The following is a 22,485-nucleotide window of genomic DNA, read 5'->3' on the forward strand; positions in this document are numbered from 1 at the left end:
ACGAATTCCACCCTAGCAAGAGTGACGGCCACAGAAAGGACATCTGACCACCACCTTCGTGTAACGTCATCTCAGCCCACGGAACAATTCCGACCCCATAGAGAAAGAGAAAAAAGCAAATAAGAAGTAGAGAAAAAAGAAAAATCGGCGAGGAAAAGATCTTTATAAAAAATGATTGTGCATCAAGGCTCACTGAATAGTCTGAGTTGCTAAGATGGAGAGCCCTTAGTCTACTGACAATATCGACCGAGTTACCTACAGTATCTGAGCGTTTGCCCACCAATGCTCTCAGCAATGAAGCAAGATGTTCGACTAAATCATGTAACGAACACCTGTGCTACTTAGTATTGGCCATAAAGGTAGATCTTGTATACGAATTTTAGAAATGTCGTACAGACTGGACGGTACGCAACGTCTTTTGGCCTCTTGCAGTAATGAGGAAGGATTCAGGAGTACAAAAGTTTTCCGTTGTACATGTCCTCTAGGGTCGTAATCAGTCTTCCTTTAAGTAGAATCACTTAGTAGATCATGTACATTATCAACGTACGAAGTGACAATACTGTGGCATTACCTATGCCGGTATTCAGTACCACAATATCAGTATCCTCTCAGAGATTTTGTAGTTTAGCCCTTTCTTCGGAGACTAAGTTACGCAGTATCCAAAGGAAAGCGTCGCGCGGCTTATTCGATACCACTCACGAAACTCACTAGAGGTGGTGCTCTACATGTAGACGGAAACCTCAGTCCTTTACCAATTCAGACAGCTTCGCATCGTCCAGGTTTTTCCCCGTGAAGGTGACAGTGGAAAGTGGTTCAGTTATCTCCTGTTGCAATGACAGCTGTGTGAAGAGACGATCATAAATCTGACATCCGTTCAGAAGTTGTTTATGGATCCAATCGAATTTCGCCAAAGTTACTCCTTTAACCCAGTCCAGTGATATGGGAAAGAGATGTGCTGCAACATTTAGATGTACGGGGTACAAAATGGCATCCAACCTTTTTCTTGTATAGCCAATTGTCTCTTTGACAATAGCAGGAGTAGCTTTCTCTGCAATCTTCCATGTAAACGAAGTCTCAATAAAATGCGTCATACGGAAAAATTTTGGTTTTATGTCATTTCAATAAAAATATGCTTTTACAACGTATAACAGTTTTAAGTTTTAATTGTAATGGAACTCATTTGTCGTATCAAAGAAACAAGTTTTTGAACACGTTGCAACAACTGAGTATGCTGAAATTTTCAAACTATATGGAAACAAAGGACAGAACACAAGAATTTTTTTCCAGTTTTCGAGTGAAACGGCAGACAACATTGAAAACAGACACCTTTGGCATATCTGAATGAATCTGTTTCATTTTTGTTTGTTTTAAATGTATCCCCAGCTTAATACTACTTATGTATTTCCATTATGAAAACCAGAAAAAAATATTTGTCTGTGCTTATACAGAAAGTCGAGGTACCGTGCGAGGTACTTACTGGTCTTCAGTGAGATAACAGGCGATAGATGGAAGTAAGGTGTTTTCACTGATTTCATGAAAGTCATCATCATCATCATCATCATCATCATCATTAGCGGCAGCATCAGAAGAAGAAACTTGACAACAACTACCCCTTCTAGCTTCTTCCTTGCGTAAGGCATACATGTTGCTCCTGTATATTTTACTAATACCGCCCACTCACCACCCATTTGATCACTTTGTGGTCTAAGAATCTCCTTGGTCCATACATCATCCATTCGCTTATCGAGCCCATCTCAATTGTCTCTGCTACCAATTCTCAATATACATATCTCCAGTATTCACTGAGAAATCCACAGTTCATGGATGGTTTGCGTATTAACTATAGATGTCTCACTAACGTAATCGATAACTGGTAATACAAAGTGATTCTACATATTTCCTTACAGACAGATCAGAATCTTGATTCTGAAAAATCTTACAGTAATTAGTGTCAAAGGAAGTAACCTTCTGTCAGACTGATCCATAGCGGGTGCCATCTTGGCAGTGGATTCTGACTAAGCCACGGTAGCTTTGATTTTCATGGGTACGTGTTTGAGTCAAGGTAACGTGTTACTCCATGGAAATGAAGTACGCTGTGAAAATAGACTTTTCATTAATGCTATAACCTGTGAACAGACCTCTCGAACATAACCGTTTGTCCCGTTCTTGTGGTTCATGTCTGCGACATTTGTTAGAAATAATAGTTTCTGACACAAAATTTCACTACCACGATAAAAAATTCGCAATTCATTCAAAGGCATCGTTGTAAGGTCGTAAAACGTACCCGTAACACTCTAATAATCAGGCAGATATGAATCTGGCAACACACCTGTGAATTTATTCATTCTTCTCTTTTAACTCCCCCCCCCCCCCCCCTTCTTGAGAGCCAGTCGCTTTTTAACTGCACTCAAGAGTAGTCATCCTTCTTGAGCTCTTGTGCCCTGTCTTTTACGGAGTTTCATTACAGTTTCTTAGTGTGCCCGATTAAATACAGGTTCTCCAACTAATGTCGTGTATTTTTGCAGCCCATATTGGTTCACGACATTGCACAGACGTATTATAGTTGTATCTGAGTCCAATGGTATGTTTGTAATCAAGAACTTCAAAATAATCTAATATTTATGCACATTACATTCTTTTATCCTCATTTAAAATCAGCGTAATTTCCACACAAAGAGGGATCAAAGTGAGACTGAAATTTTTGTACCAAGTATGTGTCTCTTACGTATATCAGAGGTATGGTGCACTCAAAAATTCCGTGAATCGAATGAAGTGTCTGATATGCTCATTAACAAGCTACCAACAAGTAAATAAAAATATATTTTGAAAAAAAAAAAAAAAGCAGCCAAGGCATAACAGAAGTCCACTTTATTTAGCCACTCTTGACGAGACGCTCCGCTTTAAAGAGCGCTTGCTGTGAACTGCTAAGATGAAGACAAGACATAGCACCTTGCAGAATTTGTGTGTTACGTCAAGGGACTCATAAGCTCCAACACAAATTCTGCTCTTAGACTGGTGCACTCTGTGGCAGAATACCGCGCTGCACTCATCTTCAACAGCGCTTGCACCAGACACGTCCACTCGCTACTCAACCAGACCATACGCATCATCAAAGGACAACCAGAAGGACTCCATGGCTCCTCTATTTTTGCGGTGAAAATCTGCTCTCAAGCGGGATTTCACAAAAATAGCTGGTATCCATATCTCCTTATACAATAGAACATGGTACACTCAATAAAAGCAGACTTTTCTCCCGTAATTTACCCCTACAAGGTGCAAAAATTTTGATGGACAACGAACAATGGGCAGAAATATGGAAGAACATTGCTATCCCAGCACAGGTAGAAAAGCCCTGCGGCTCATTGAGGCAACCCTGTTTTGTAGACCACCAAAATACTTCGTGTATCGTAGGCAAATAGTGGAAAACGTGTTGAATCACTGTACAAATTTAGATCAACAAAGTCTAGAAGGTTTGATTGTGGTTCCAGAACGAAAACTGTTCGACATATCATACGTGCGTGCCCAAAACGATTATTTCCTGGCGATCCAGAGGTGCTGCTGATAACAACGAAGACATTAACCAAATATATTCAATACTTGGATATAGACCTATGTCTGACCTTCTGTGCTTTGTAAAGATTGTAAATTCAATTAGTTCATGAATTTCTCTTTATGCTATATTCATGTATGTGCATTGTTAAAAAAAAGGCTTTTTTGTGATCTGATACTAGCCGTAGGCTAAATAAATAAATCGCGTCGCAGTAAAGCGACGTAAACCCTGCCATGGATATATGACTGTTGAATTCAACATAAATTTCAAATAAATTGCATCGGCCGATATATCCAGGCTTGAATGGAGCTACATCCTATGGAACTCAGACTCTGCTTGCATAAGTAAGTTTTCCACCTGTACCTTTCGAGCTATGTTTCTCATGGCGTCAACGTACTATTCTTAACAGTCACCCACTCATTGAAAATGCCAAGCTAAGAGTATAATGTATTTATTGTTTGACCTTATTCTCTAATATTCCTTCGCTTTTCAAAAAACTGCGCACTCAGTGGAATGGCATTTCACCCCGCGCCCGTCGTGCATACTCTAAATTCCGCCGAATGCTGCCAGCGTTTACACAAAAGCCATTTCAGCCGTCGAAAAACCATTAAGTTCGCACTCAGCAATGTTCCAGTGACCGAAGTGTTATTCTACGCTGACGGCATATGCCACACTACCTGCGGTGTTTTGACGTTTTTTCTAGATTGAATTAATTTGGAGGGTGCTAGGAGAAATATGTGATCCACAGAGACTCTGTGCAGAGAACGGGTACCAGCCCCTTCGGCCCTTACGTCTGTAGATGGAATACGAAATCCCCCGCCGCATACGACAGTAACATCGCCGACTGGAAGTCTAACTCTGATATCCTTTCCTTTTCTTCCCAGCGATGAATCACTGCGTATAAGTTAATCATAATTCTAGACCAATTATTTCTACGCAATGGATACTGTTCTGCTTTCCTTTAATCACGAGACTGAAGATGCCTGGAAAATAACCTAAATGTAGAGTAACAGACTGACTAGTAACTCGTACTACAGGTATTCGAATGGGAATTTCTTTTAACTCTAAATATACACCATAACCTACTTCTCTCGACTGGGATCCTTAGGCTTTGTAATCATAACTCATCGAGGATGCCTGAAACAAGTGGATCTGGATTCGTGAGCCGGAAGAGCAAATAACAGTTACACTGCTCGTAGAATTTTCTACTTGAAAGCGAACTCAGTGTCAACAAACTAGTTATTCTAATATTTGACCCTAACTTCGGAGAAGTTCTGTTTCATACCTTGCGGTAGAGCAGTTGCCCGAGAAAGGCAAAGATCCCAGGTTCGAATTTAATCTGCCAGGTAGTTTCAAAGGTGTACTTCTACTGTCGCTCGTATAAAAAGATATTTTTTAGCTCGGGACATGCGCACATTCGGTTTAATTTTTTCGGTAAGGTAGTCGGTGTCACTGACGTTAGCTTCCGGTTACTGCAAAACAGGTAGAAATATTTATGAGTAATGAGAACACTGTTGCCGCCGTGTTTGATAAAGAAAATCTGCGCGCCTCATCAGGAGCCAAGAAGTTTGGTAGCATTACGCGTATCGGAATGTGGAATGTGTTGAAAGTTATTCTGGTGTTTTGCAGGGCCAGTATGTTTCGTTTGTTATGATCTGTCTTGCTAATAATCGCCGGCCACTGTGGCCGAGGGGTTCTAGGCGCTTCAGTCGAATCCTGCCTCGGGCATGGATGTGTGTGATGTCCTTAGGTTAGTTAGGTTTAAGTAGTCCTAAGTTCTAGGGGACTGACGACCTCAAATGTTAAGTCCCATACTTCTTAGAGCCATTTGAACCATTTTTTTTTCTTATCATCGTGAGAAATTAGACTGATAATATGGCCAAATTATAGCCGTGTTTTGTGGTTAGACAGCGACACCATATCGTTAGCTTGAGATGAAATTCTGGTTCATGAGTAAATTTCAGATTCGTCTTTTTCATGCTTTTGATGTTCGTTTGATAGTAGGTTTTTCACGTGTTTTCTGTAGCTTAAACAATTTATCAGCCTGATATGATGTTCAGATGTTACCTTAACTAGCACATGGATACGGATATGACAGCTTTCAGCTATTAACCGGTTATGATAAGAATATTCATGACCGTTGTATCTCCATTTCCCTTGGCATTTCACAGTATATTGATTTAACGAGAACTATTGGTGCCTGATCTATAAGACCAGATTACAGTACCGAATGGTCTAAGGCGCTGCAGTCATTGACTGTGCGGCTGGTCCCGGCGGAGTTTCGAGTCTCCCTCGGGCATGGGTGTGTGTGTTTGTCCTTTGGATAATTTAGGTTAAGTGGTGTGTAAGCTTAGGGTCTGATGACTTTAACAGTTAAGTCCCATAAGATTTCACACGCATTTGAACATTTTTGAGATTACAGTATTCCGTACTTCGTCTCCGCTGCTACTAAGGTCTCAGTTATTTCCCTTTTGTATCACATTATGCAGAACCTGTTCCAAGTCTGAAGCTTTGAGTTTCTGACCACGTTCGCCGAAGGCAGAGTCTACGAGGTGCAGAGCAGGTCTAGAGAGAGGAGATTCCGCTGCGCAAATTATTATTGACTGATCATGTTAATTCAATTGACGGCTGTTTTCAATAAGACGGCCAGGCAGAGTGCATTAGTTCTGGGCTTCATCTGCAGGTGGAGTTAGTGTGTATTTTTGTGAAATAAAACAATTCAGCTCGAACGTTGCGGTGTCTGTTGTCAGTAAGCTGGATCCCTAATCGTTACTAACAAAATAGGAAAAAAGCAACAAAAGTTACAAGCTTACCGAAACAGCTTGAGCGTAGATAAATTAAAGTTCATAGCTTAACGGTTCTATGCTAGAAAAGATAAAAGCCGTAAAATGAAAATTTTATATCAGAAATGTTAAGGACTTGCACAAACTTCTATACTCAACGAAAAAGGTGTCGAGCGAAGAGAGTTTAAAAAACCGTCGTAAAACAAATGCAATAGGCGAACGAACTAAGAGTCTAGTCTGTTCGCCACTTGTGACACGTGAATGGATATTGTGGCTTCTCCGACCACAAATATTTTATCAGCTGCCGAGCACACGTCGCACCAATGACGCAGCATTGTAGCAGCGGGACGAAGTTTCTTAATTGCTAGAGCTGTGCACACCGAACTGATCCCATCATGCCAAACGAAACAGAGTGACGAGATAATTTAACGACAAAAACTTTTTCCGAGCCATCAAATATTCATCCACGCTGCTGTCTGCGCGCAGCGCAACCTGTTGGCGGAGTTCTTGACCACTCGGCTGTCACAGTCCCGCTATGTCGTGAGCACTTGCGATGGACGACGAGCAGAGCACTCCGGTGAAGCCCATAAGAGACTTCGACAGCTCCGAAGACGACAGGCGGGAATAGAATGAATAGTTGCGTAAACATTTAAAAACACGTTCATGGATGAGGGTACTACTATTGTGCCAATGAGTCACCACAACAGACTATGCCGCGCGGGATTAGCCGAGCGGTCTCGGGCGCTGTAGTCATGGACTGTGCAGCTGGTCCCGGCGGAGGTTCGAGTCCTCCTTCGGGCATGGATGTGTGTGTGTTTGTCCTTTGGCTAATTTAGGTTAAGTAGTATGTAAGCTTAGGGACTGATGACCTTAACAGTTAAGTCCTATAAGATTTCACACACATTTAAACAACAGACTATAACAACATTGCTGGTACTGAAAAACAGTTAGGACTACGAAAGGCGAACAAGGCATAGACCGTTTTTTATTGAATTGTATACTGAGTATGCAGCGAAATTAGCCCCATTTGTGGCTGATATTTACCGAGTATATTTCGCGTAGCGTACAGTATCAGGAGACTGGAAAGGATCTAGACTAAACTGTGTTATTAGCAGGGTAAGAGAAAGAGAAATATCCCCTAACAGCATTTGCTGGACACTAGAAGATATTCTAAGTTGAAAATTCCTGAATGGAAGGAAGATTGTCTCAATATATGAGTGTTGATTCAAGAAGAACCACTTGTGTGGAACACAGGTTGCTTTTTTCGCGAATAGTAGCGCAGGCGTCCCAGCTACAAAATATGAGAAAATTATAATTTTGTCGACTCGCGAATAGAGACGATAATACGGATTATCTTCACAAATATTTGTAGTTTGCAATAAAACCCACAACGTGATGCTGGACGGCGAATGATCAACAAAAACCAATTTAACGTCATCTGTTCATATGGAACTGTAATACGACCACTAATGTTCTCAATACAAATAAATAAATGTAAAAATTTCACCCACCGCCACTGAAAACACGTTAAAAAGCTCAGTGTCTGTGGCAATAATGTCTTTTTTTAAGCAGGGCGTGAACAGCCATTTCGGCGCAGTGCAACATCTTATCAATATTTCATTGTAGGGTTGAAATATCGAGTAGATGTCTACTTGTTATATGTATGTAAACTCCAAATATACTTAAAACTGGTGAACTCACGGTTTTATACGACAAACACACTGCTACACATACAGTCATCGGAAACACGACAAAATAATGTGTTCAAATTGTATAAATCGACCCCGCTCTTATCTTTGTGTGCAACGACACGACACTCGCGATTCTGTGGAAGAATCCCCCTGGTTTAGGCGTTGGAAAGGCAAAGTATGACACTGCTTTTGATGTCTCCGCTAGTGAAGTGAACAGATTTTTCTCAGCGCCAGTGAAACATTATGCTGTAAAGACGAATCGCCCGCAAGAATCCCCGCACTACACAATTAACCCCATAATTTCCCACGCGAGACACTTTACAATAAACAAAACAAGTAAAGCAATAATGACAGGTTACGACGGTATCAGCTTAACCATGACCAAAAATGTTGCAGATAGCGTAGTACATTTCGTAACACACATTTAAGTTCTCTCTTTTGAATGGAACGTATCCCACCTGTCCCTAAGAAACAGAACCCACAATCACCTTGTGATTACTGCCCAATCAGCATCCTACCTTCTGTACTCAGTGCCATGAAATATATTGTTCACGAACAAATTACTGAAAATTTACGCAAATTCAACTTATGTGACAAATATGGGTACGGATTTCATAAACACACAGCGCAAACCTTGCATTAATTGAAGTCATTGATGACCTGAAGTATGACATGGCCATCCCATGTGAGGCCACAATATTGACACCACTACGTACACTTCAGCAACTTTGAGATACTGCTCAGGAAAATGTTTGCTAAAATTATGTGATAGTATGCAGAAGTGGTTTGAAAGTTACTTGAAGAACAGACAACGAAGTCTTGTCTGTGGGAATGAGAAGCCGCCCTGGAAGCACGTTATCACAGGAGTGCAACATGGGGCCACTCCTAATCCCGCTCCTATTTTACTTGTTTGTCAACAATCTCTCGTCGGATGTGTCCTGTAAGTATAATTTCTATACCGACGACCTTCAGCCAAAAATGCCAGACATGAAGACACCAATACTGCGATCGGCCTGATGAATGACGATATGCTTTTAGTGGTAAGTTGGGCGAATGTAAAGTAATCTTACTATCCTATCAGAAATTCAGAAGGTAGGAAACCCGCGAACAATTACCTCTTATTCTTCTCGACGATCCGACAATACCATATCACAGAACTTGGATGTAGCTTTGGATGAGATTGTCAACTGTACAGAAAATTCTGTCGACACATTCAGTAAGACTTCCGTTGTTTGTCGATGTCAGTGCTTCGTATTCCCAGTGAAACTTCTCCTTTGAAAATTAAGAATGACAATGCTGGAAAAACTCTTACGCTATTAGATTTTCAAACAGCTGAGGAAAACTGAACGTACCCAGACAGTTCTCTCTTTACTTATTCTGATCGTCATGAAACTGGCACACAATATTTTTAGCCCAACGCAATCTGACTTTCAATAATCCCTACAAAAGAATACCCCTGACCAACAATAACTTATACCTTTCATGAATCACTTACCTCACAAAAATGTTCGTTACTCGAACTACTGCAATCCAGCGAGCGCCAATACTGCCAGCTAAATAAAAGATTCTAACTACTGAAGACATTGACTACTGATAGGTATAATTAGCAAATGGTTCAAATGGCTCTATGCACTATGGGACTTAAGAGCTGAGGTCACCAGTCCCCTAAACTTAGAACTACCTAAGGACATCACATACATCCATGCCCAAGGCAATATTCGAACCTGCGACCGTAGCTGCCGCGTGGTTTCGGAGTGAAGTGCCTAGAACCGCTTGACCACCACGGCTGGCCATGATTAGCAAATGAAAGATTTTGATAGAGAACAAACAATGTATTTACCTTAATAGTGTTCAAAAGTCATAATATATTATATCAGTTCATGACATCCGGTCTTACAAATTTCCTTTTTCTGAGGGACACACGTCCAGATCGTCCGCTCTTAGTAATCTCTCAAAACTCTGGCATCTCTCTCCCCACATCCACCACTGCTGGCGGCTCACCTCCAACTGCCCAACGCTACGCGCTTTTCACATCCAACTGCCCAATACTACACTAGCGAATATTCCAACAATGAGTCCAACCAGCCACATACTACACACAGCGCAGTCAGCGATTTTCACACAGAACACTACGTGGCGTTACCAACATAAAAACCTAAACAGCCTACTTACACCGGTAAGGGTGTTTGGGCTCAGGTAATATACATGGCTACCATTCGTTATGTCTACCTCGTCGGCTCCCCAGTGTGCACGCTCGTCAGTACCTTGTACCACAGTTAAGTACCTGTTGTCTCATTTATCTGTTATCCTGGCTGTGTCCGTCTATAAACCAGAAACATTCGCAGACTCCTTCTCTGCTGCTGCCGTTCGCCTCCGGAGCAATCTACCCCACACTCTGTGCACAGTTAAATCAAAATGGTTCAAATGGCTCTGAGCACTATGGGACTTAACAGCTATGGTCATCAGTCCCCTAGAACTTAGAACTACTTAAACCTAACTAACCTAAGGACATCACACAACACCCAGTCATCACGAGGCAGAGAAAATCCCTAACCCCGCCGAGAATCGAACCCGGGAACCCGGGCGCGGGAAGCGAGAACGCTACCGCACGACCACGAGCTGCGGACCACAGTTAAATGCTCTGCTGCTGCTCTTAAGAAGACGCTGATACACTTTCACCTTCCGCATTCAAAACCTTTCCACAAAAATTAACGTATAAAACCACTTTTCGCTCCACAAACATTAAAATAACTTCTCCCATCTTTTCCCAGATATGCTTGAATCTTTTTGTTTCTCTTTTTCAAATCATTTGCTAGCGCTCGTAGCTTGAAACGTCCCCTTAGAAAAATTATACAAGACTGTGCTTAAACTGACACACAATATTTTTAGCGCAACGCAATCTGACTTTCAATAATCCCAACAAAAGAATGGCCCTGACTAACATTAAACTATACCTTTCACAAATCACTTACCTCACGAAAATCTTCGGTACTCGAACTACTGCGATACAGCGAGCGCCACTACTGCCAGCTAAATAAAAGATTCAAACTACTGAAGGCACTAACTACAGATAGGCATAGTTAGCAAATGAAAGATTTTGTTAGAGAACAAACAATGTATTTACCTTAATAGTGTTCAAAAGTCATAATGTATATAGCAGTTCATGACATCCAGTCTTACAAATTTCAAAACTCCGCCATTTCTCTCCCCACATCCACCACTGCTGGCGGCTCACCTTCAACTGCGCAACGCTACGCGCTGTTAACATCCAGCTGCCCAAAACACAATGGCAAATTCCAACAATGCCACCCAGCCACAGACTGCACACAGCACAGCCAGTGATTTTCATACAGAGCGCTACGTGGCGTTACCATAAAAAAAACCTAAACAGCCTACTTACATAGCCCAAGATTCAAACTACTGAAGGCACTAACTACTGATAGGCATAGTTAGCAAATGAAAGATTTTGATAGAGAACAAACAATGTATTTACCTTAATAGTGTTCAAAAGTCATAATGTATATAGCAGTTCATGACATCCAGTCTTACAAATTTCAAAACTCCGCCATTTCTCTCCCCACATCCACCACTGCTGGCGGCTCACCTCCAACTGCGCAACGCTACGCGCTGTTAACATCCAGCTGCCCAAAACTACAATGGCAAATTCCAACAATGCCACCCAGCCACAGACTGCACACAGCACAGCCAGTGATTTTCACACAGAGCGCTACGTGGCGTTACCATTAAAAAAACCTAAACAGCCTACTTACAAGCTTAAGTCTATGTCTCTGTATCTTAATTCTATTGTTGTTCTTATCTTGACTAAATGTAAACTATGCATTTTTCTGCACTACTGAAATTTTTAAATGTTATATTCTGTATTAGATGTAACTCATAACACTTTTATTGTAATATATTACATGCTAGAGGGGACCTAATGGCCATAATATTTCCAGGTCAAATAAATCAATAAATAAAGATGTAATTTAACTTACATTATTCGTAGTTATAGTGGGTTTGCATTATTTTATTCATGTATGACTTGAATCACGAAGCAAAGTATTCCCCGCTAGCTGCGCCTTTCGCCTAGCACTTGTATTTCTACAAAGTAGTGGGCCGAGTTCATACTTGGCCCTCCACTTACGCATAGATTTTGTTCTAGACGACACTGAATTATATTTTATTAGTTGGCAGTTTACAAGAGTTAATTAATTACTGTTGTCGACTGCTACTGTATATGTATGACTTTTTACTCTTATGCTACCTTGATATGAATTACAGATCTGCGATTGCGAGTAGCCGAAAAGTGGAAGTAAATGACCATACATGAAGAACTTTTTATTGATAAAAATTCATAATGTTTGCATGCTCATTGATGAAATACATTGCACATAACAATGGCTATCATCAACATGAAATAGATGCACTTTCACAATGTATATCAAAAAAGAAAAGCAAACAAACTGGCACGGCCATCACCCTCAAACTACAAAAATCCACCACAACGATGCCATACCTTGTTTACTGAATCTTCCGTCTATTCTTGGTAGAACAACGTTACAGTAAGTAAAAGCGCTAATTTGCTTTTGTTCTACGGTATTAATTTATTGTGTTAAATGGTTTTCAGCTTGCATCATCGGAAATTTCTTTGGCTACAGTAGTCAGTAAATCTCTGATAATGGCCTTGTAAGGCGAAAACCGGTTAACATAATAAATTAAAATTGTAGAACAAAACAAACAAGGACTTTTTCTTATTATACCATGTTTAGGAGTAAGTTCAGACGAGATAGTCAAGATGTTTAAAAACATAAGGATCTGAATCACTTTTACCACCAAAACAACTTAAGGAAGAAACTCATTCATACTCAGAACCAACAGAGAAACTGAGTTATCTGTATTCATTGCAAACAGGCAACAGTTTTAAAAACCGTTTTGAAGAACACATTGTCTGTTTCAGACTTGATAAAGCTATCAAGTTAGCTATAATGACGGATGTAAACCAAACAGCACTCAATGTTGCAAGAGATAATGATCTTACGGTACTGTATACTTCAGAAAAGAGATGGAAAATGAACATCTAGAAGGAGAGTCGAATTTTAATCCCTGGTCGAAAGGGAAGAAACAGGATCCTAAACTAAATGACTCAGTTTAAGAATTCATATTTTTTCACCAGTTTCATTTCTGTACTCTTAAAATAGAAAATACATAATAACTGAGATTATAAATGAATCTAGGCCCCAGCAATATCTTTCTAATTGTTTAAAATACAACATTTATACTGACATTCTGAGTATAAATTACACCGTCGCTCATTTTGTAATATATTTTGCTCACCAACATCAGTGATGTGACAGCAAGATTTGCTGAAGACATATAGCAAGCGACAGAGAACACCAGTATCGACATGTTGATAGTCAAATCGAAACAAGCTTAATTTTGACCTACATCTTGTTATTTCGCCCTGTTATCTTGTTTCTGATTTCGTGATTCAAGTTACATTTAGAAGTTTGTGAACAATGGTTAACAATTTCATAACAGCTATATAGATGGAGGTACTTAACACGTCATAAGAAGACAGCCTAGTCACAAAAACAAAGTGAGTGATTATTTCCAAAAATTTTCCGTGATCAGCACACCAACACACAAAGAGAAATAGATTCTCTTTAGGTTAGTCCGTTTCTCCACAGGATAACCACAGCACATCTCAAGACTATACATACAGCTTTAATATGTGTGTGCGTTGAAACGGGCTAGTGGTTAATGATTTTTTCTAAGTGTTCAGTGTGTATTATGGTAGCCTCTCTGGACAGAAACTGAAGTAAGGCTGGGGAAAGTGTTGGTGATCGTAACACTTTTTTCAAGCAGACATTACAGTAAGATGTCGTGCAGATTCCCACTGGTTACGTTACTGTACAGCAGCAAGATAGAAGCGAAAATGTAGATAAATTGTTTTGTACTGCACCCTGATGATGAGATCCGACCTCTAAACATGTTGCTCATTAAGTAATTTAAGTACTCAATATATTTTGTAACTGGTAGCGGTATTTGTATAACCTTTTCATAAAAAATTTATTGCTTCTCTTTTTTTTTCACGATTCCACACTCGTCTAGAGCTTCGGCAATATGTCCTAAACTACAGAATTAATTCTTTTCATTGAAAATTTCCTTTTTAAAAGCCTGATTTGCGAGCTTCGGTCAACATGCTTTAGCAACTCCTCCAGTCCCCTTAAGCATCCTACTGCAGTCCGCTTTGTAAGCTGAAACTTGGGCACTTCAAACACATATGCTATGCGACATTTCTCTGAGCACAGCTGAATGACTTTTCGAGTAAGACGAATGGCTCGATAAAGCAACTAGTGCGGTAATTAATACCGGTTTCATTAAATGAAAACTTGGCTCATTTCGGCGCCGCTAGGCCACGCAGGCTTAAGCGGCGTGTGTAACGACCGAAGTTGGTCTGTAATGATGTAGCCATCCATCACGACGGCGCTGGCGTCCGTCTTCTCAGACGGTAGTCTGAAGCCAGGTGCAGGGCGGCAACTGCCCTGCTCTGCTCTGACACCCGACACCAGCAGCGCGTTACTGCAAGCACTGTTGAAACGGGCTGGTGGTTAATGATTTTTTTAAGTTTTCAGTGTGTATTATAATAGCCTCTATGGACAGAAACTGCAGTAAGGCAGGGGAAAGTGTTGGTGATCGTAACACTTTTTTCAAGCAGACATTACAGTTGAGAGGTTCCATGCCCTCTTTTGCATGTCTCCTCTCATTTTCATCATTTTTATTAATGTTCTATGTCATTGCACGGTATTAACAGACCGATTAAGGTTATTGTAGTGAGAGTATCTCTACTGAGAGCTCAAAAATACTTTTCACTTGTTTCCTAAACATGCTGGGTTAGTTCCCCAGGTGGCCTGTGCGAGGCGAGCATTGGAGGACACGGCACACTGCGTTTCTGGTTGGGGGCTGCACTTCCCTGAAATCTGAAGGGTTCGTACAATAGGCTTAAGCGCCTGGCGGAACGACTGACGTCGTTCGAGTTTCGCCTATTGTATGCAGGGCGAAACGACCTGCGAGACGTCTGAGTGTCGCCACAGTTTATTTGTTTAACGTTCTGGTGCGTCCGGAACGAAGATTCCTGGGCCGGCCGCAGTGGCCGTGCGGTTAAAGGCGCTGCAGTCTGGAACCGCAAGACCGCTACGGTCGCAGGTTCGAATCCTGCCTCGGGCATGGATGTTTGTGATGTCCTTAGGTTAGTTAGGTTTAACTAGTTCTAAGTTCTAGGGGACTAATGACCTCAGCAGTTGAGTCCCATAGTGCTCAGAGCCATTTGAACCATTGAAGATTCCTGGCACCGCCTGACTGCATTGTCCTCTTGATTCGGAGAAAACTTGTGGAGTGTCCTGCTTGTGGAGTGCTCTGCTGAGTGCGACTGTCTGGCACCGGATGGCCGGAGGTCTAGGTCGGTTGTTTTCGTAGCCGGTCAAACGGTAAATTGAGTGCCCTCAGCTGAATAGCAGAGGCATGATTGGTCAACTTAAACTGAGACTAGCTGACGACATAAAGCCCTGCTCGAAACTGGAGGGAACGGTCGCTATTGGCGCGGATGACGTTCTGAGACAGTGTGGGGGAATTTTGGAATCAGAACTGAATGCTGATTCGCAGTTTTTCGAGGAGAGTAGAGAGTAGAGCCACGCTGGCTTCGCTCTTGCGTTGCGCGGGCATGGGATTCGGGATCTGATCTTCGTCGGAGTCGGACGGGCTTGCGACTTGCTCGCTCGTTTTCGGTAGAAATTCTCGGACAGCCTTCGCGGCCAGGGGTTGACACAGAGTTGCTGCACGGCAGAAGTCGGCGCCTTCATCAACAGGACACTGCCTACCGACGACGTGCTGCAGATTTCAGTACTGGTACAGTATTCTGGAGGGGCAGCAGCCTTTCCAGTAGTTGCAGGGGCAACAGTCTGGATGATTGACTGATCTGGCCTTGTAACATTAACCAAAACGGCCTTGCTGTGCTGGTACTGCGAAGGGCTGAAAGCAAGGGGAAACTACAGCCGTAATTCTTCCCGAGGACATGGAGCTTTACTGTATGATTAAATGATGATGGCGTCCTCTTGGGTAAAATATTCCGGAGGTAAAATAGTCCCCCATTCGGATCTCCGGGCGGGGACTAATCAAGAGGACGTCGTTATCAGGAGAAAGAAAACTGGCATTCTACGGATCGGAGCGTGGAATGTCAGATCCCTTAATCGGGCAGGTTGGTTAGAAAATTTAAAAAGGGAAATGGATAGGTTAAAGTTAGATATAGTGGGAATTAGTGAAGTTCGGTGGCAGGAGGAACAAGACTTTTGGTCAGGTGATTACAGGGTTATAAATACAAAATCAAATTAGGGTAATGCAGGAGTAGGTTTAATAATGAATAAAAAAATAGGAGTGCGGGTTAGCTACTACAAACAGCATAGTGAACGCATTATTGTGGCCAAAATACACACAAAGCCCTTGCCTACTACAGTAGTACAAGTTTATATGCCAACTAGCTCTGCAGATGATGAAGAAATAGATGAAATGTATGACGAGATAAAAGAAATTATTCAGGTAGTGAAGGGAGACGAAAATTTAATAGTCATGGGTGACTGGAATTCGTCAGTAGGAAAAGGGAGAGAAGGAAACATAGTAGGTGAATATGGATTGGGGGGAAGAAATGGAAGAGGAAGCCGCCTTGTAGAATTTTGCACAGAGCATAACTTAATCATAGCTAACACTTGGTTCAAGAATCATGAAAGAAGATTGTATACCTAGAAGAATCCTGGAAATACTAAAAGGTATCAGATAGATTACATAATGGTAAGACAGAGATTTAGGAACCAGGTTTTAAATTGTAAGACATTTCCAGGGGCAGATGTGGATTCTGACCATAATCTATTGGTTATGAACTGCAGATTGAAACTGAAGAAACTGCAAAAAGGCGGCAATTTAAGGAGATGGGACCTGGATAAACTGAAAGAACCAGAGGTTGTAGAGAGTTTCAGGGAGAGCATAAGGGAACAATTGACAGGAATGGGGGAAAGAAATACAGTAGAAGAAGAATGGGTAGCTCTGAGGGATGAAGTAGTGAAGGCAGCAGAGGATCAAGTAGGTAAAAAGACGAGGGCTAATAGAAATCCTTGGGTAACAGAAGAAATATTGAATTTAATTGATGAAAGGAGAAAATATAAAAATGCAGTAAATGAAGCAGGCAAAAAGGAATACAAACGTCTCAAAAATGAGATTGACAGGAAGTGCAAAATGGCTAAGCAGGGATGGCTAGAGTACAAATGTAAGGATGTAGAGGCTTGTCTCACTAGGGGTAAGATAGATACTGCCTACAGGAAAATTAAAGAGACCTTTGGAGAGAAGAGAACCACTTGTATGAATATCAAGAGCTCAGATGGCAACCCAGTTCTAAGCAAAGAAAGGAAGGCAGAAAGGTGGAAGGAGTATATAGAGGGTTTATACAAGGCCGATGTACTTGAGGACAATATTATGGAAATGGAAGAGGATGTAGATGAAGATGAAATGGGAGATAAGATACTGAGTGAAGAGTTTGACAGAGCACTGAAAGACCTGAGTCGAAACAAGGCCCCGGGAGTAGACAGCATTCCATTAGAACTACTGATGGCCTTGGGAGAGCAAGTCATGACAAAACTCTACCATCTGGTGAGCAAGATGTATGAGACAGGCGAAATACCCTCAGACTTCAAGAAGAATATAATAATTCCAATCCCAAAGAAAGCAGGTGTTGACAGATGTGAAAATTACAGAACTATCAGTTTAATAAGTCACAGCTGCAAAATACTAACGCGAATTCTTTACAGACGAATGGAAAAACTGGTAGAAGCGGACCTCGGGGAGGATCAGTTTTGATTCCGTAGAAATGTTGGAACACGTGAGGCAATACTAACCTTACGACTTACCTTAGAAGAAAGATTAAGAAAAGGCAAACCTACGTTTCTAGCGTTTGTAGACTTAGAGAAAGCTTTTGACAACGTTAACTGGAATACTCTCTTTCAAATTCTAAAGGCGGCAGGGGTAAAATACAGGGAGCGAAAGGCTATTTACAATTTGTACAGAAACCAGATGGCAGTTATAAGAGTCGAGGGGCATGAAAGGGAAGCAGTGGTTGGGAAAGGAGTGAGACAGGGTTGTAGCCTCTCCCCGATGTTATTCAATCTGTATATTGTGCAAGCAGTAAAGGAAACAAAAGAAAAATTCGGAGTAGGTATTAAAATTCATGGAGAAGAAGTAAAAACTTTGAGGTTTGCCGATGACATTGTAATTCTGTCAGAGACAGCAAAGGACTTGGAAGAGCAGTTGGACGGAATGGACAGTGTCTTGGAAGGAGGATATAAGATGAACATCAACAAAAGCAAAACGAGGATAATGAAATGTAGTCAAATTAAATCGGGTGATGCCGAGGGGATTAGAGTAGGAAATGAGACACTTAAAGTAGTAAAGGAGTTTTGCTACTTAGGGAGTAAAATAACTGATGATGGTCGAAGTAGAGAGGATATAAAATGTAGACTGGCAATGGAAAGGAAATCGTTTCTCAAGAAGAGAAATTTGTTAACATCGAGTATAGATTTAAGTGTCAGGAAGTCGTTTCTGAAAGTATTTGTATGGAGTGTAGCCATGTATGGAAGTGAAACATGGACGATAACCAGTTTGGACAAGAAGAGAATAGAAGCTTTCGAAATGTGGTGCTACAGAATAATGCTGAAGATAAGGTGGGTAGATCACGTAACTAATGAGGAGGTATTGAATAGGATTGGGGAGAAGAGAAGTTTGTGGCACAACTTGACTAGAAGAAGGGATCGGTTGGTAGGACATGTTTTGAGGCATCAAGGGATCACAAATTTAGCATTGGAGGGCAGCGTGGAGGGTAAAAATCGTAGAGGGAGACCAAGAGATCAATATACTAAGCAGATTCAGAAGGATGTAGGTTGCAGTAGGTACTGGGAGATGAAGAAGCTTGCACAAGATAGGGTAGCATGGAGAGCTGCATCAAACCAGTCTCAGGACTGAAGACCACAACAACAACAACAACAACAGTATTCTGCGGCTCCGGCATTGTAGGACCTTATCATTTTTATAGTGAATCCCTCAGCAGCACGCGCGCTCGCTTTGCTACAAGTCCACCTTGCTTGTTTCTCGATGTGATCCCATTTGAGCTCTCACTACTAATTGCGATACTGCTATTTAGTCGAGAGATACATATTTGATTCATTAGGAGCTCCAGTCATTATCGTCAATCTATTGCATCACAGAGAGTAGGAGCCCCTTGTTCTTGGAGCCATCTCTTATTGTCATAATATTTCAGTATACACTATCCTTTAACTTACTGTGTGTATAGACAATCATGTGCATTTATGTCCTGATGTATAATAAATCTCATTGTAATATTTAATCCGCATATCATTTCGTAGACAGAGGCAGAATCCCATCTCCTGTTGCTTATTATGATAAAGTTCTCTTTTTTTGAGTAGATTACGATTTTTATTAAATTATTGTGAGTGTGCACTCCTTATTTTACCAACTAGCAGGGTCCACCATCATTTCCTTGCGTTACCGTTGCGCGCATAGTTAATTAGCTGGTAGATAAGGAGGGGGTCGAGTGCATGTCTCGTTCTCATGCAAAATTCGTCTGAATTAAAGAGGTACAAACTCTTTTCCACCCCGGCACCTCGCACAGTAAGATGTCGTGCAGAATCCCACTGGTTACGTTACTGTACAGCAGCAACATAGAAGCGCCAACGCGGATAAAGAAATTTTGGAAAGTGCATCTAGTGTTGTGGAAGAAGTGAATGCGAGTATTGCGTTACAGAGTGTGCTGCGCTACCAAGACCACAGCAAAGCACGAGGCGGAGACCGCAGTACCCCGTGAGTCCCACGTTGGCGCAGTTTCCAGACGCAAAGATAGGCATCGAAAGGAGGTGCATAACACATGAAGTGTAGCACTGTGTCTTAAACAATCACGATATTTTTCCCGAAACTGTTTTCCAATACAAAAAAAGAATTATAAATTTCAAAAATGTGTTTGTGTGTGTCTTGTGTGTATGTGCGGAGAGAGAAAGAGAGTGAGAGAGAGAGAGAGAGAGAGAGAGAGAGAGAGAGGGGGGGGGGGGGGATTGAAGGCAGATCCAAAGGAGGCAATAAAATAAATAAATAAGGTAGTAACTCTTAACCTGTCTCTCACTGACATCATACTATTTAGTAATACTGAAGCAAAATCTTTGGAGGGGCAGGAGATACATGTTTAACGCCTATCGACAACTAGGTCATTAGAGACGGCTCGGAGTAAGGAAGATTGGGGGAGGAAATAGGACGTGCCCTTTCAGAAAAACCATGGCGGCATTTGCCTGAAGCGATTTAGGGAAATCAAGGGAAACCTAAATCTGGATGGCCAGACGCGGGTTTGAACCACCGTCTTTGCGAATGCGAGTCCAGTGTGCTAACCACTGCGACACCTCGCTCAGTCGAAATTTTTGGATTTTTGTCTGTGTTCATTTATTCAAAATGCTCATTTCAAGTTTAGTTTAATGTACTGCAGCTCATAATTTATATCAAAAGTTTCTATTACCTCCCGTAAATCTCATTTTGGCAGATTTCCCCTTGTCTGACATGCCTTTGAGGGCAAACAGTAGCTTATGTGAGACAATAGCTAAAATTGTAAGGATTTACTTGGGAGGGGGTAGGGAAGGGATGAGTGGTAACCGTCACCAATGGTAGAATTCCTGTGACTCCAGTATGAGAGGTAAGCCTTTTTAGACAAAATGCCACATTCAGACAGACTGCTTTGCAAGGAGTCCGGATAAATGGAGTATCGCACATAAAATCGTGTTTCTTGTGATGCAGCCGAATGTTAAAGGACTTAAAAACACAGTTAATGCACATGATGTCTCTTTACATAATCTTGGATGGTAAGGTGTGCCCACCTGGGCACGACGTAAAGTAATGTGTGTGTTGAACATAGAGGACTTCGAATTATCAGCCGATTTCAGTATGTAGAATCTAAAGAAATGAGGAGTTTTCATGCAAGTTTTATAGAACATCAGGTTCAAGCCTACCGAATCAAGTTGTTTCTATTTGATGAAAAATTTAAGGCTTATACTTGTGAATTACCTCTACTTTTATATTCATCTGTAATTACTGCTGTATGTATGTCTTTATTGGGACACAATTTTTAGAAAAATTTTGTCGTTGTTGTCACCTTACACGGAAGAAATGAAACTGTAATTGAAGGAGACTTCAATATTTATTTTCTGAAAGGTTAGGTGAATGAGTCGAATTGCTAATTCCAGTTAAAACCTATAAAGTTAGTTCTGTTCTAAATTTTCAAATTAAAATTACATAGTAGAACAATACACTAACTGGCAATATATTTTTAGGTGAACAGGTAATTACAGAGTAAAGTGATTACATAGTTAAGCAGTACGTTAATAGACAACTTACTTGTAAGTGAACACTTAATCAACTACGTAAATTTTTATCCGTTAATAACTGGCCTCACTGACCATAACGCAAAACTAGCCATACTAAACATCTTCCCTGATTAAAATAACATGGTGTCATGGTAAATAGTAATTAACGAAGAGACAACAGAAAATTGCAAGGCGGCCTGCCAGGAAGCTGAGTGAAGGGATGTGTATAATGTGGCAGATAGTTGCAAAATTATAGATTAGTTTCCGTCAATTTTCAAACGTTGTTTTCCCAATAAAGTATGGCACTGTAAATTGTCAAATAGCCTTGTATTACATAAGGGCTAAAAAAATAATGCACATGGAACAGGGAGTAAAATAGTGTGTGATTTCATATCAAAATAAATTCTGACTTTGAAAAAAAAAAACTTCATATAATGTCTGAAATTAATAATTCAGATAGCAAAATTAACTCCATACGGTTACCAAACTGACGAATTACGTTCTTCGTGTAAGTACAGGAAAAAAATGTGTGCAATAAACATGATTCATCTCTTTCAAACTGAAATACTCCCTCTGTTGCAATTTTGATTTCGAAAAAGTCTCTCTGCACAGGATTCTGTAATCTCCTAATGTGCTTATCAGCTCACTACTACCCTGTATTTGTAGGGCGAATGGACTCAACTCTCCCTAGTTAATAAAACCAAATCGAAGTAGTATAAGGCTACTGAGTGCAATACTTGTTCCCATCACAAGATAACAAGCAAACCTAAATCGTAACTACTGATACCAGACGAGCGAGTGCAATACTCTTTGCTTTCACAATATATGAGTAAACTATCATTGTACATGACCACTGTGCACAAGGAGAAAGCGAACACAGTGACGTTAACCAATTTGGTATACATCACCTTAGATTTATTTTTGATGTGTCACCTCTTACCAGGAAAAGTTGTAGTACAGTTTTAAGTATCTTGATGTATAAGTCAAGTCTCCGTATAACAACGGTT

Source organism: Schistocerca americana, chromosome 1, assembly GCF_021461395.2.
Source record: "Schistocerca americana isolate TAMUIC-IGC-003095 chromosome 1, iqSchAmer2.1, whole genome shotgun sequence".
In the NCBI taxonomy this organism is placed as follows: Eukaryota; Metazoa; Arthropoda; class Insecta; order Orthoptera; family Acrididae; genus Schistocerca; species Schistocerca americana.